The 16,609-nt window shown below is 30.0% G+C and overlaps 1 long non-coding RNA gene across 1 annotated transcript; it reads left to right on the plus strand.

Moving 5' to 3' along the window:
• Positions 1 to 425: 425 nt before the first annotated feature.
• On the plus strand, positions 426 to 2,535 carry LOC128041807 (uncharacterized). Its single transcript, XR_008196658.1, has 3 exons — positions 426 to 482; positions 951 to 1,034; positions 2,309 to 2,535. It is a non-coding gene; the product is annotated as an uncharacterized LOC128041807 (long non-coding RNA).
• The last annotated feature ends 14,074 nt before the right edge of the window (positions 2,536 to 16,609 follow it).

Below are 16,609 nucleotides of genomic sequence, written 5' to 3' on the forward strand. Positions count from 1 at the left end.
AAGAGGAAAGAATGAATTAGGGGAAACAAGGGAACTTTGGTAGTAGTAGTGTAACATCCTGAAATAGGGCCTAAATGAAACAATGGTTACGAAACCATAAATCTGAAATAGAAAAGTTTATTGCAATGAATTATCATGATTTACCGACTGATTGGATGCATGTGTTAGACTAACGATAAGAATTTTATAGATTGCATGTTTAATTTGTCTATTAGGGATTATTAGTTCATAAAGTACTTAACTAAAATGGGGGTTTAAAGTAGAGGTCCTTAAATAGAAATTAGATCATTAAAGTTTGATGGACAAAAATAGACATGGTTAGTAAGTAAGGTATTTAAGGGCATTTTGGTAAAATGCCTTAATTAATGAATAAAGACAAAAGAACTTGAAATAAGCTATCATCTTCTTCATTTCTTTTCTCCATGGCTGAATGTATCAAGGGAACACTATGGCTAGGGTTTGTTCATCTTCCAAGCTTCATAGTAAGCCCATTCTAGCCCCGTTTTTCATGTTCTTTACATTTTTAGAATTCCGGTAACTCGCTTAAGCTAATTCTACCATTAATTCGAGCTAGGATTTATATTTGGAAAATTACCCATAGATGAAAAGTGTGTATTTTGATGTTTTATGATAGAATATGAAGCTTAGCATTATGTTAAACGATTTTTGCTAAGCGATTTTCAGTGAAAACGAGTGAAACGACATAATCGATAAAAAATATTATTGTTCATAAGTGCATGTTAGAGCAAGAATTTGATGTTTCCATAGAAGGGAAACATTTTCAGCATGTCATAAACATAAGAAAAAGGAATAAAGTTTAATTTTTGAGCCTAGGGGAAAAATTGTAATTATGCAAAAGTTTAGGGGCAAAAGTGTAAATTTTGTCAAAATATGTTTTAGGTTCGAAATTATTAGTAAATTGATTAAATAAGTGAAATATGATGTTTTAGATCCCGGAAAACAAGATTTGGACCTAGAACGGGAGAAAAACTGAAAATCAGGAAAGTTGATCAAATGGACGTTTTGGTATCGAAGTAAGTTCATGTGTTTAATATGCATTTAATTAAGCATGTTTGAATGATAAATTGATATATTAGTTATAGATGCTTTAGAATTGATTTTTGAATATAATGGTAATAGTTGAGAAATGTTTGATAGTGATTCGACATTAAAAATGAGAATTCGAATAAGTTTACATATAAGACCATAGTTGTAATGTGGCTTTGTATAAGATCAAGAAAGTATTGAATAGCATAATTTGAGGAGAGTAAGATAAATTGAGGATATGGTGAGATTGAGAATGTAAGTATGTAATTGAGTAGCATTTTATTATTATGCAATTGTTGCTATTATTATTATTGAGTTATGTGACTGACCTTGAGAATTTGAGCAAGTATGTTTTAGCTATGATTTTTCAAGGCATTGATATCTCAAGGTCCATGTTTATAACATGGCAATTAAGGAAGAATTGACAGAAAATTCCATGTTTATAACATGGCAATTAAGAAAGAATTGACGGAAAAGACCATGGTTAGACCATGGCAGTAAGTGTGCCAGTGTAAGACCATGTCTGGGACATGGCATCGGCACAGACCGAGGAGTGTTAGTGTAAGACCATGTCTGGGACATGATGGCATTGGCACGGACAGAGAAGAGTCAGTGTAAGACCATGTCTGGGACATGACATCGGCTCAAGATGAGTGCCAGTGTAAGACCATGTCTGGGACATGACATCGGCACCGATATGTGATCCCATGTAAGACCATATGTAGGATATGGCATTGGCGTCCTACCAGGTGTACGAAATATCCCGAACATCCCTAATGTTACAAGTAGTTCAACGGGAAATTCAAGGAGTATGCTAAAGATAAGTAAGAGTAGGATATGTGAGTATTATGACTAGGCACAGGTATGTACATAAGGCTTAATAGCATTGAGGTTATAAGTTGATGATATTAAAAGTATTTTAATGAGTATATTCAAGTATTAAGTAAGTGATAAGTTTTCAATTATACTTATGACGCTTTGTGACATGATTGGCAATATGCTTATATTATGAAAGAGTGTTAATGTGTTAAATGAGATGTTGTAGGTACGTAAGCAAGCTATTAAGTCAGGTGCTTTATTTTTTTTATTCTGAGCTTTTGGTAAGGTTACCGATGAGTAAGATGGGAAAGTATGAACTTAGCATTATTTATGCAAATTATGAAAGCTTAGTAATAAGCTAAATTCATTACTAATGATTGTTATTTTACATGTGAACTTACTAAGCTTTATAAGGTTACCTCTTTCCTTTCCTTTGTTCTAGAGTCTTATCAAACAAGCTCGGGTTGGAGGTCGTGGAAGATCGCTTCACACTATCAACTATCAAGTTACCAATTGGGTATTTTCATTGACAAACGATTTAAGTTATGGCATGTATAGGGAATTAGTAATTTTGTGTGTATGTCTTTATGAAATGGCTAATTAGGAGTATGTTTGATGTTATGTATACCTAAATGATAGTTAATACAAAGAAATAACAAAAGAGTAAAAATTTGCAATGGTACAGTTTTTGGACAGCAGTAATGACGTGAATTTGAAAAATTACCAAAATTAGTAGAAATGAAATCAGAGAGTGAATGAGATATAGAATTAAATCTTATTGAGTCTAATTTCATATGAAAGAAACAGTGTAGGCAAAGAAATTTTATATTATGAGATATTTGAATTTTAGTGTGACAGAGCCAGAATGGTTTCTAAAGTCCCCTGTTCTGAATTTAGAAAATCATTAAAATTTGTACATAAATAATTATGAGTTATAATTTATATTATTAGAATCCTTAATGAGTCTATTTTCAAAGTAAATAAACGAAAATATTATCTGAATTTTGTACAATTAGATAATTTATTTTTAGTGAAGAGTGGTCAGAACTGTCAGACAGCAAAACAGAGGAGATTTTAACTATTAAACTGTACTAATTGGCCAACCCAAAAATTCTGAAAATTTTATGATCATAAGATATATGAGTCTAGTTTTTGGGAAAATTTACAAATTTAAATTTTGAGTTTTTTAACTCGAGTTATAATTAATTTAGCTACTGCTATGCAGTTGGACAGTTTTATTGTGAACAGTGAAATAAACTATTTTAATTTTTTTAAGTATTTGGAAAAATTTTAATGTTCCCGGTTTGGACCCGAACCATTTTCATTGCATGTTTTAGGGTCTCGAAGATCCTTTTTAGGGACATATTGATTGAACGCGAGAAAATTAATTTTAAAAGCAATTTTTTATGCTCTGAATTAGTAAGTTAAGTTAGGTAACGCTTTGTGCTCGATTCTGGAAACGATCTCAGGTAAGGGGTGTTACAAGTAGAGGAAAGAAAAGAAAAGAAAACTAAGCAAGAAGCAAAGAAAAAAGAAAAATTTGACAGAGATGGGGGGAGAAAACGTCAGAAAGATGTAGAGAAAAATGACTCTTTTTTTTCGAAAAAGGAAAAAAAATGATCAGATTTTAGATATAATCCCTATAATCCCCTAATTCTCTCCTAAAATCGATCCCCCAGTTCCCACTACACATCCACCGCTTAGAAACCCAGTTCAGGACAACTCTTGCTGAAATTAGGAGCAAAAAAATTCAACCCTTGCCGTCCCAAAGATATGAACCCATGACCTCCACCATAGTAACACACCATTTAACCACCAGACCCATTCTGATGTAATTTACCCAACAATCAAATAAAAGCCTACTGAACAAGAGTAAGACCCAATTCATCCAAAAAACCAAAATTTGCCCAACCGAAGGCTTGAACTTAGGACCTCCCAAACACTCCTAGAACACATAACCACTAAAGCTGACATATATTTGTGTCATATTTTCACAATAACGAAATTAGAAATTTTGGGGCGCTACATTCATAGATTTGTCAAGAAAAACATTTGAACAAGGGTCATAATGAGATATACATTCTTAAACGACTTTTGGCGGAGCACAAAAAAATGTTTTGTGATGAGAGGGATCACCATGACTCTAAATGCCCAACAATTTCAAAAGATCTCTCATCTGTTTTGAAATTCCATTGGTTTGTTTTAAAAGAAAATAATGGTTACAAGTGTCTGATTCACTGCCTATCCAATGATAGAAGAGAAAAAAAAATGTACGTATGACACCAAGCCCATTGATGAGTCTTCTTTTAGTGCTACCATTGACGATGATGATATAAATGAGTAAGAGACTTCGAGTGATGTTTTTTGTGAAGATATTAAGTGTGATTTTGTGCATGTTGTTGAGTCTAAATCTAACATTGCACCTTTTTTTGTTTTTTCCAAAGTTGATGTCAAAAAAGTTGATAGTGATAGTGAGAACTGTGATTATAGTGATATTGCACTTTATGAATTGAGAAAAGTTGATAGTGAGAATTGTTTCCTAGAGTCCATGAGTTTGAACAAGTTAAAAGAGTTATATTCTAATGAATTCAATGTTCAAAATTTTTGTGAGGGGTTAAAGGGAAGTGGGGATGATTCATGTAAAAATATTCAAAGAAAAGAGACCTTTAGCGTTAAAATTCAATTTGATAGTCCAAATTTGGTGAGTGAAAATTGTTTAGGTAAAATTAGAGAGTTTAATTCTCATTGTAAAATAGAACGTAAAAAAGAAAGAACCTATACAAAGCAAAGGAATGATTATGCTTTCACTAACCTTAACTTGAATTTGTCTAGTGGATTTGGTTCTTTCTTTTAAGAATTTATTGATCCTTTGAGAGAAGCTCAATTAAACCATTCCACCTATGATAAAGATTCTTTCTTGTTCAATCAAAGACAAGATTCAAGGACGAAATTTTTCGAGGAAAGGGGGAGTGATATATGCACGGACGGGGTAAAATTTATTAAATTCAATTCACCAAAGCTATCAATTTTAAAGTTTGGAAAATCAATTGACTTGAAACAAATTTTTGGATGGGATCCAGACATTTTTGGGTTAAGATGCCTTCATACCGTTTGAAGAGTTATCTTTTAGCTTCGAAACACACTTTGAATCACCCAATTTTGAGTCTGTGAGCTCAAGTTAGAGAAAACTGTGTGACTAGAATTTTTGGACAAGATTATTATAGGAAATTTTGATTTTCAAGCTTTAATTCAAGTTTAAATCATATTGTGTTCGATTTAAGGCTTAATTTTGATTATATATGAGTCCAATATTGTATTTATTAGGTTTTATGTTTTTATTATTTATTTATTCTGAATTTTAGGTTATTTTAAGTTGTTTAAGAGTTCTATATTTCTTAGTCAATAAAAAGTTTAGTTCTATTAGAACTATTTATTGTTTAGATAAATTAGAGCTTTCTTGTACTTAAGTGTTTTATTTTCATGTACTTAGCTAACCTACATAAAGGGCTCTTCATTATTCATTAAGCACACATTCATTGAGTAAAGTTTTTCAACTCTTTAAGTTTTATCTTTGTAAAATAGCTTTCTTAAGATTTCTAGAAGTGGTTTTTTCATGGTTTTTCTTTGTGAAGCCGTGGAAATCCCTTCACCCTCCAATTACTATGTGGCCAGCCTAGGGGGTTGGTTAGAACCAATTGTGAAGCTTGTTGGAGATCATCTCTTCAAAAGTTTTCATAGGGCATCACCTTTCATATTCTTCTATTCAAATATTTATCCATCTTTTCCATATTTGTTTTTAATCTTAATTTTATCCTTCGTAATATTTTTCTAATACTCCATATTCTTGTGAAGTTTCAAGTTTTAAGATCCAAGGATTTCCTTATAAGATTCAACTTATAATCATCGAAAACTCTTTGGATCTTTTTCTTTCTTACTTGAATTCATTCTTCCTCATACTTCTATTATCTGCCTTGATTGCTCTTTCTCACTTGGTGTTAATTCATTTTAGGTATCTTACATGCCAAATAGTCTTGATTACTCTTCAATTCGTTTTTTCTCGTGCCACAACAACTTGAATCCGATCTTGGTTTGCTACCCATATCATTGATTACTCTTTGATAACGGCACTATGGGATAGCTGAATACACACAATTCAGGGACGAGGTTACTCTACCAAAATTTAGGATATTTTATTTATGTTAGTGTTGTGTGACCTAAATTCCTGTTTTAAAAAAAGTGGCAAGATAAGAGGATCTGTAGGGGTGAAGGCTGCATATCCCCATTAAGCATGAAACTAGACTGGGGTTACAATCGGGGGTGTGGAGGTCAGAGGTTCCCAGGGTACGGTATAGATTGCACAAATGAAATCAGTATAGAAGTACACTTCTTCTATTTGACATTGATTTGAATAAGGTATTTCAACCTTACTGTATTACTTCTATTAGACTTTGATTAGAAGAAGGTTTTTTAACCTATAAATAGACGTAGTCATCTCTCCTCTTGGATTATTCGAATTCAACAATTAGTGAAAATTTCTTCTCCTCTGCCTGTAGTTTTTCCCGAAAGGGTTTCTACGTAAAATCTATGTGTTCTATATTTCTTTCTTTGCGATTCATTTTCATTATCGATGTTCGATTCTCACAATTTAGCTACAAAATAAATTATAATTTTTATGAGTTCTCGAGATATAAACTTCAATTTTGGTTCCCCAGAGAGAAAGTAAACTTTCCCCATTGGAAAATTATAGTTTTCTTTTTGTGTTCAATTTGTAGTAAGAGCCACTCACTTAGCAATCGAGAGTTCGAGAATAGCGAATAATAACATTTGGTTGAAAGCCAAGAACCGACAAGTCTTGCTAGTCCAGAAACACAAGTATTATATTTGATAAAATTTGTAGCTATAGATATCACAACAAATATTTAGGTTTTATGAAATTATTTGAAATTCTACTATGTAACAAAACTATTCTCGTAAACAATTTTCCCAAAAATATTACCTATCACTTAGGCCTATTTCAAACTCTTTATATATTTTCAGTTTCTAGGAGCCTTATTTCTATGTCAAAATTGATTTTATGAGTTTAATGTTAAATTTGGACATGGTTGTTTCAACTTAGAATAACAATGTTATAGGTTTTAGAAACCTTATTGATGATTTATATAAATTTAAGCTTGATAATGTTTTTTCGAATCCTTACTTGTTAGTCATAGCAATGTTTGAATTAAATGCAATATGCTAAATGAAAATTTTACTTACTTGTGGCATAAATGTTTGGGTCATGTATCCAAAGAAAGACTAGATAGATTAGTAAAGAACTAAAATTCTATTGAATTTGACTTTTATTAACCTTGGTGGATGTGTGGATTGCATTAGGGAAATGCAAATGAAACATACAATGAAAGGCGCCATAAGAAGTACTTAGCTTCTTGAAATAATGTACACCAATACATGTCAACATTTTAATGTTCTACAGTTTAATTGAGAAAATATTTTATCACCTTTATTTACAATTTTTTACAATATTTTAACATCTAATTGCTTAATGAAAATATTAATCTGTAAGTGCACTTGAGGTATACATTAACGAGAAGGCAATTCCATAAAGAAAATGAGAATAGTAATATCAAATATAGGTGATTAATATTATGAGAAACACACTAAACTAAGACAATATCCAAGTCCATTGGCGAATTCCTTAAGAATGAGAATAGTAATATCAATATTCCTATACATTTTGAAATTTGTATCTTAGGAAGAATGAAGATCGATGTAAGAATACAATGAGTCATAATAAATTCATGTCAAGAACATTCAATGAAGTTCTCACAAGTAAAAATAAATTTCAAGAAGGAATGATATGGTAAAGAGGCATACTTCAAATCAATTTGAAAAGAACAACTTTATGCAAATTCTAAGGAATAGGTCCTAATTGCATGAAATTTGAACCAAATTCGTGCCTAATAAAAAATAACAATTTATATTTAAACAAAATTATCAGTTGTTAACAATAAGTGTGACCAAGACATGAATTATGAATGAAAATTGCATGCTAAAGACAAAACAATATAAGCATGAGCAATTCCTTTCCCCCTTACTAGATGCATATCTTTAAGAACTTTTCTCCCCTTTTTTTAGATGCAAAATGTTATTAAACAAAATAAGACATGGAAATCACAATAGCATCAATAAAATAGATATCAAAAGCATACCAAAGCTAAAAAGCAATCATGAAAAGCATAAGGAGAGAATTTAGGCAAGCATATTTAAGCATAAAATATGTCATGACAAAGGTATCTAAAAGATATAGCAATTTAGAACAAGATACAAATGAAAGGAGTCCTAATCTAAGACAAAATATAATCCTAACTTCTTAACTTAAGTCTAATCCAAATTTCTAAACTTAAGTTCTAATCCTGGTCTAGTTCTAAGCATAATTCTTGAGGTAGTCCTAAAGGTTAATCCTAATTCTAGTTCTAAAAGTAAGACCCTATATTATTCATAAAATATGTTCAAGTACCTTATACATAACTTAAGGTCACGAGGTAAGAAAAGCTTAAGAAAAGAGTTTAAGACTTTAACACTTTGCAAAATGGCCGTCAAAGGGTCAAAACAAGATAAAAGCATTTTTTTTTTATCATTTTGAATATTTTCAACAAAGATTAGTAGATAAAGCAAAGTTGTCCAAATGAATTCATGGCCTTAATTTCAAGAAATTAAAAAAATTTCTTTAAATCACATAATTTCTTAAAATGTCAAATGATTTTCAATAAAGATCATTAGAATACAAAGTATTTTCAATTTTATTAAAAAAGTTTAAGCTAAGATACTTCCTCTAAGTATATGTATAAGTGTGACTTTGACCACACACTTCTATTTTTACCTAAGAATCCAAAAATGCAATAAAAATGGCCCAGGAACCGATGATATTGATACCTTCCCTACGTGTTCGATACCTCAGAGTCAAAGTGAACAAGTAGTCATTTTTGGGGAATATGTACAAATACCACTTGACAAGGTATCAATACCCTGTAGAAAAAGTGCAGAAAAAGTAAATTAAGCAAACTTAAACACCTATACAGGTATTCCTAGAGCCAATACAAAATAGTCTAACAAATGTATAATCCTAAAACATATACAATCAATCTAACAAAACACTCCAAACATGTTTGAATAAAAAAAATCACTAGGTGACTTCTTTTGCAACAATAAAGCATATTGAACCAAAGTACTAAGTGTCTTAAATGACGAAATAAGGCACACGAACTTAGTACATATTAAGCATAAGACACATAATTCAAACATGTTTACATACAAATGCATCTATATAACTACAACAAATATATCAATTAGTGACAAATTTTCATGTGACACTTAAAATAATGTCATAAAATATACTACAAACATGACGAAAACAAATAATTGTCACATTTAACGATTGATAGTATATCTTATATGAAAATTTCAAAAATTTCATAAGTGTATGTCACTATATATTTGGTGCTAAATTTTACCTCTAAAATAATATGGTGGGAAATGTTTTTTTAAAATTGTAACGATTTTCATAGTCACAAATGTAAATTCTTATTAGTGATGAATTATCATTATTTTTTATTTTAAAGAAATTTTTATCTTTATGTCACTATCTTCTAAAGGTTTTGTTCGTTACAATTTAATTCATCGTATTTAAAATAACAAAAAGTAACATGTTGTTTTTTCATAAAATTATGTTTAATGAGATGAACATAGTAATTTTCATTCATTATATCTTTTATATTTTATAGGAAAATTTATAAAAAAATCATGACATTGTGTCACCTAATGTTTGGCACCAAGAATTATCACAAAACAATTTGGTGAGAAAGTTTTTAGTGACGTCTTGAATTTTATTTAACATTTTGTTTATGTCGCTAATTCAAAACTTTAGTAGTGATGAGTTTTCAAAATTTTTGTATTTTGAAAAATTTTAACCTCACATACTTATCGTAAATATATTTTTATAAATGACACTTTTAATTTGTCATTACTATGAAGCAAATATAGTGGCATGAATGTATATCACTAAATGTTTATTGTTAATGACAATAAAATTACTAGCTAAATGATTAATTTTGTATGGCATTATAAGCATCATAATAATCTATTATAAGAATATATATAATTATTTATTTGTCACATATGGCATTAATTACTGATGAATTTTTAAGTGGCGCTTAAATAACATTACAAAATATACTGCAAACATAGAAAACAAATAATTGTCATGCTTAAAAGTTGAGATATATTATGTATGAAAATTTCATAAAAATATCATAGGTTTACATCCTGTATGTTCAATGTTAAAATTTACCTCTAAAAATTGGTGATAAATGTTTTCTTACATCTCGACTAAATTGTGACAATTTTATCGTCATCAATATAAATTTTTATTAGTGACAAATTATTTTATTTTAAAAAATCTTAATGCCCTATTATTAATAACTTTTCTTTCCATCCATAATGCATAAAAGAACACAATCTTTTTATAACTTATCAAGTCTTTACTTTTTATATATTTTATGTGACGATTTTTAAAAAATACCATAAGATTTGATCACTTAATATCACCGTAATCTGATTTCTTATTCATCAAATTGGGTTTCGAATTTTGAGAAATATGGTATATAACCCATCATTCAATCATTATAGAAAGGTAACGTTGTAATTTTTTTCATTGCCGCAATATTGAACTTGGAAGGAAAACATAACTATGTCATAAATAAGATCAATACTATATATATTAATGATTAATGATTAATAATAAATAAGACTAGCCAGTAGATCGAGATTTGGTAGGTTATTCAATTGTATTTCATAATATTAATTTGATTACAATTAGACCTATCCAGATAGCTTGTCTAACCTGGTAGATTCGATCCGATTTCGACAAAGCTTGGATAAAGATTTTTGCATTTTGGGTCAACCCGACTTGACCTCAATTCAATTTAAATAATAAAATATTTTTAAATTAAAATTTATTTATAAAAATATATAAAATAGTAACTAAAAATATATTTTTAATAATTTATTAATTTTTAACTAGTAAAATGATTTTTTTGAGAGGACGGGGTGGCTCAAAAACGGGCTTGAGCTTGAAAACTATTTTGGAATCGAGCGTCAGCCCGACCCAACCGATCCCTTGGACACCTCTAATTACATTAAACAATAAATACTAATATCCATTTCATTAATTTAAATTTTATTATGATGGTTTAAGTAGAATTGCTAAAGGATTGGGTTTGAACAACTTGTGGAAGCACAATGATTGGTTGTCCACCATTCGTTTGTAATTGAGGAGCGTTATGAGTAACGACCAATATTTCACTTGTAGCGAGAGTTTAATTATCATAATGATTGAACTCAGAAATTAAATTATGAGATGGATCTCTCCCACTAATCTAGTCATTCTCAAGAAATAAGAACTTTTGAATTTCTTGATTCCATAATTCTAGTGCTATGATTTGGATATTAAAATTTGTACCCTGTGGATATTTTAGCAAATCCAATAAGGTACCCACTTAGAGTCCTTGGGTCCACTTTCTTTTCTTGTGGATTATAAAATCTTACTTTAGAAGGGCACCCCCAAGTGCGCATATGTCTCAAACATGGTTTCCAATCTTTCCAAATTTCAAATGGCATTTTAGAAACTTCCTTAATTGGAACTTGGTTTAATATATACTATTATTTTAAGAGCTTTTTGTCCACAATAAAGAAGGAAGTTTGGAGTTACTAAACATACTCATTACCATATCCATCAATATACAATTTCTTTTCTCTGCTACACTATTTTGATCAGGTGAGCAAGGCAACTTTTTCTAAGCTATAATACCTTACTCTCGAAGAAAATTAGCAAATAGAATAGGTGCTTGTTCGATTCTTGTGTATCTACCTTAGTATTCTCCACCTCTATCTAATCTCATGATTTTAATTTGTTTCTCACATTGTCTTTCTACCTCTGCATTAAATATTTTATAAGCATCCGGTGATTCATCCTTGTTGTGAAGCAAGTACAGGTGCATGTATCACGAGTAATCATCTATAAAGGTGATAAAATATTTATAACCATGTAAACTCATATTAGGACAATAAATATCAGTATGTATGATTTCTAATAATTCAGTACTCCTTATGTTACCTTTATTGGTTTTCTTTGTTTTCTTAATGTAGTCAATACATGAATCAAAATCTGTAAAATCGAGAGTTTCAAGAACTCCATCGTTTAATAACTTCTTAATTCTATTAATAGAGACATGCCTCAGTCTCTAGTACCACAAATTGGAAGATTTGACATTCATAACACAATGTTTAATACAAATATTATCATGAACTTGCATTGTTTTATAAAGAGTATTGTCTGAAAAATTAATTCGAAAAAGATCATCAGACATTATACCATGTCCAACAAGATCATATTTATAAAATAATTTAAAACTTTTATCTGTAAAATTAAAGGAATAACCTAAGGGCTCAAGTCTCGAAATTGAGATCAAGTTTTTAGAGAAACTTGGACTATAAAATGTCCTTTTCAAATTCAAAACAAAAACAAAATCTAAAACTAATAAGCATGTTCCAATGGCTTCCACACGTGAATGCATCTTATTTCTTTAATATATGCTTTGTTCATGGCTTTTATTGGTTTAGAAAGCCCTGCAAGGTATTTGAAATATGGATTGCAGAACCAGAACCAATCCACCAAGTGTTATGACAAACATTAGTCATATTAGATTCATAACAAAAAAAAAAACGGTTAGTTTACCTTTCTTGTTAAGCCAAGCCTTAAGTTTGGCACAATCTTTCCTTATGTGCCCTTTCTTTATATAGAAAAAAAACACTTGGATCCCTTCTTGAAGTCATTTTGGGAGTTAATTTGGATTATTTTACCCTTTTCCCTTTTGTTTGACTTGTCTAGTATTCTTTCCTTACATTGTCATATGCGCACTTTGAATTCATTCAAGCAACAACCTTCTTTCTTCTTGAACACACATGGTTAAGAGTTCATTAATTGATCATTTTTCCTTGTGTGTGTTATAGTAGATTTTGAAATGCTCGTATTGCGGTTGAAGTGAATTCAATATAAAGTGCACAAGGAAAGAGTCAGTCATCTCAACTTCAAAAGCCTTTAGTTGAGTTGCAATGCCCCTCATTTTCATTATGTGCTCACACACACCATTAATACTAGTGAGCTTCATTGATGATATCTTTGCCATTAGGGAGCTAGCTAGGGTTTTATCAAAAGATTCAAATTGTTCATCAACGGCCTTCAATAAATCTTTGAAATTTTTACGTTCTCCAATTGAACCACATATACTAGCAAAATTTTGTCTTTATGAACATCATATTAAAGCGGTTAGATCGCTCCCATCGTTCATAAAGAGAAATTTTAGCTTAAGAGCTAGAATCAGTAGGTGCATGTGATTCATCTTTACGAAAAGAATAATCAATGTCATCCACCATAAATGAAGAAGAATTCTCTCCTTCCAACATTTATAGTTATCACCATTTAAATCGAGTATGTCACATTTGATATTAGAAAAATTTACAGGTTGCATACTGCATAAAACAAAATATATATACTTATATCATATAAATATCGAGGCAAATAATCATACATCATATTATACCAATGTATAACATGTAAAACATGCAAAAGTATAAATCCTAAAACAAATAAAAATTGTTTGTGGGCTAAGTCTTATTTAAAGTGTCATATTTAACCTTTATAATGAAACTGTTAGATTATATTTCTTTTCTTAACTCTCATGTGTAGATTAAGAAAAATAATCTAATAATTCATCCTAATTAATCATATAAATATAATAAAAATTCTTATAGGATAAATTTAATTATATTTCACATGATTAATCATAATTGATGTCATATTACTAAATGTGATTTATGAGTACTTGATAAACTATAAAACTATCATATTTTAATCCCATTCTTAATGCGTTTTTGGATGATTAATTATGCAACTTAGTGAATTTGATGCTCTTAATCCTTTAAATTCATGCTTCTATACGTAGGAGAGCATTTGGGAGCGAAAGGGGCAAAAAACGAGCCAAAATCAGACAAAAAGAGTTGTTTTTAGGATCCACACGGGATGGATACATGCTCGTGTGAGCCACACGGGCTGACCACACGCCCATGTGCCAGCCCGTATCGATTTCATACCTTGCTTCCCAAATACGCAAGAAAACTCAAATTTTCAGCTTTCTGAGCATTCTAAAGTCTATAAATACCTATTAGAAGAAGAACTAAGGGGGAAACAGAGAAGATCGAAGAAAAGACTTGAAGAACGCCATCAGAATCAACTCAGAAGAGGATCTCCCTTACGATCGAAGATCTCCGTTTAATTTCTTGCAAAGTTTTATTGAGTTTCTTTATGTCTTGTGGTTATCCTAACTTTGAGATATTCTATTCAGGATTATGAACTAAATTCCCTAGATACTTAGGGAGGATGAAACCTATGATGAATCTTATTATTTGATTTCTGATTTACATGATAAATATTTAAGTCTTGTTCTCAATTATGCATGCTTATTTTTTGTTTTAATATTTTTGGGATATTAATTCATGTTTAATGTGCTTATTTCAGTGGAGCAAAAGTCCCTGTTAAAAAGTAGATCTAACATAATTGAGTGGAGTTGCATGCAATCCTAGACATAGGCCGACATAAATCTACCGGGTTAGAGTCAAATCTAATAGGAAAATCTATAGATTGAGTTAATGAGATGATAGAGGTTTTATTTAGAAAGAGATATCAATTAATCAACCTAGAGTCAGTTGTTCTTACTCTCGAAAGAGATATTAACATAATTTATGGATTTCTACGGATCAAGATGCAAGTGAATAAATTTTTTAATTCAGATTCATAATAATAGGTGAAGTCTAGGTGGATTATTTCTTGGGTATTGTCTATCTCATTGGTTATCCTCGATTATTTTCCTATTCCATTCTCTATTGCGTTCTTAGTTAGATTAGTTTAGCAATTTTAGATTAAAAACAATCACTCCAATTTGTCGGCTAAATAATAGAAAGACGATAATTACTAGTGATTTTAGTCATCGTGGATACGATTTCCCTACTCGGCATAGCTATACTATTGTTCGATAGGTGCACTTGCCTTAGTCTCATTTATAGTTAGTTTAGTGACCATCGGTACTTATAATTTAAAAATAATTAAAGATGTCGTGGTTATTATTTAATTATTCAAAAATTATATTAATGACATGACATCTAGTTTTATGGATTTAAGTAAAATGAAAATACGCATGTATAAATATATAATAATTACAAATTTAAACGAAGCAATTGGACAATAATACAATAATAAAATGAATTACGTAATTATGCATAAAAACAAGAACCTAAATTCAATTAATAAAAAATTTAAATTTTCTAAGAATATTTTTAAAAAACTTTTACCACAATTAAATGAAAATGTCATTTTCTTCAATTTCAACTTTTAGTCGAGTCAACCCAACCTACTTGAACCTGATTTTATTAATCAACCATCTTCCAATATATACACATAAAATTTATAACATCAAGATAAAAACAAAAATGGCTCGATACCAAAAATTAGAAAATCTATAAACTATATTAGATATATCTAAATATTTTATATAAAATAAAAACATCATCATAAATAATAAACCATGAAAATTTAACTAAAAGCATAATAGAAATTTAACCTTCAACCATTGGTATTTATTTTTATGTGTATTGGTTATTCTATGTTGCTAGCAACTCACTTACATAGTGTATGTTTTTACAAAATGTTGAGCATAGGGGCCTTTTACACTGCTACGTATATATAGGCATAAACTTGAAGTTTTTTCCATCAGAAAAATTTCCAACATTAATGCAAGATTAATTTGCATTCATTAAACTCTTCTGATTCATTAAGCACTGATCGTACTAAATTCATCACAATACATTTTTTAAAACATAAGTTAAGAAGTATAAATATCTTACATGCTTTTAACTAAAGGGATTATTAAACAAAATTAATAAAGTAAATTGAGAATTGAATAATGACAAAAAAGGACCATTAATGGAGATAAAACTTACACATGAAACAATGTTATACATTATACCAAAAATTTGGGGTGTTACATAAACTTTAGGTTGGGTTCCAAGTGGAAGAACTAGCTCATTTTTGCTATGTTTGTGGGTCGCATCACAACCTAAGGGAGTAAAAGTGTATTTTCATTTACGTTGTATTAGAGTGGCTTAATGAGCCATGTACATAGGTTAAGTTTTGTTCAATACTAAGCTTGTAGTTGGATGGCGTTTTCAATGATGTTTATGATACTTTTGATACTTTCAAGTTAATTTTTGGTTTATGAATTGATTTGGACATGCTATGAGATGTCATTGAGTTTAATAAGCTTTGATAATGTTCTAAGATTTTTTGGAACTTAATGGTATGATTTTTTATGTTTGAGATTGTTTTGAAATGTCTTTAAGCTAATTTTCAAGTCCCATATACCCAGGGGTTGATACTAGGGGTTTGGTATCGGTACTTGCAATTCAATAGTTAAAAAGCTACAGTAGATAAGGCAAGTCTCAAGACCTATAAGCCAAGTATTGAGATTTTCCTTTCAAGTCTCCAAACTTACTCCATTACACCTTCAAGGCTTGTATGTTTAAGTCGTTTGAGGTATTGAGATATCATTTTATTTATTAGCCATGTTTAAACACC

This window comes from Gossypium raimondii, chromosome 6 (genome assembly GCF_025698545.1).
Source record: "Gossypium raimondii isolate GPD5lz chromosome 6, ASM2569854v1, whole genome shotgun sequence".
In the NCBI taxonomy this organism is placed as follows: Eukaryota; Viridiplantae; Streptophyta; class Magnoliopsida; order Malvales; family Malvaceae; genus Gossypium; species Gossypium raimondii.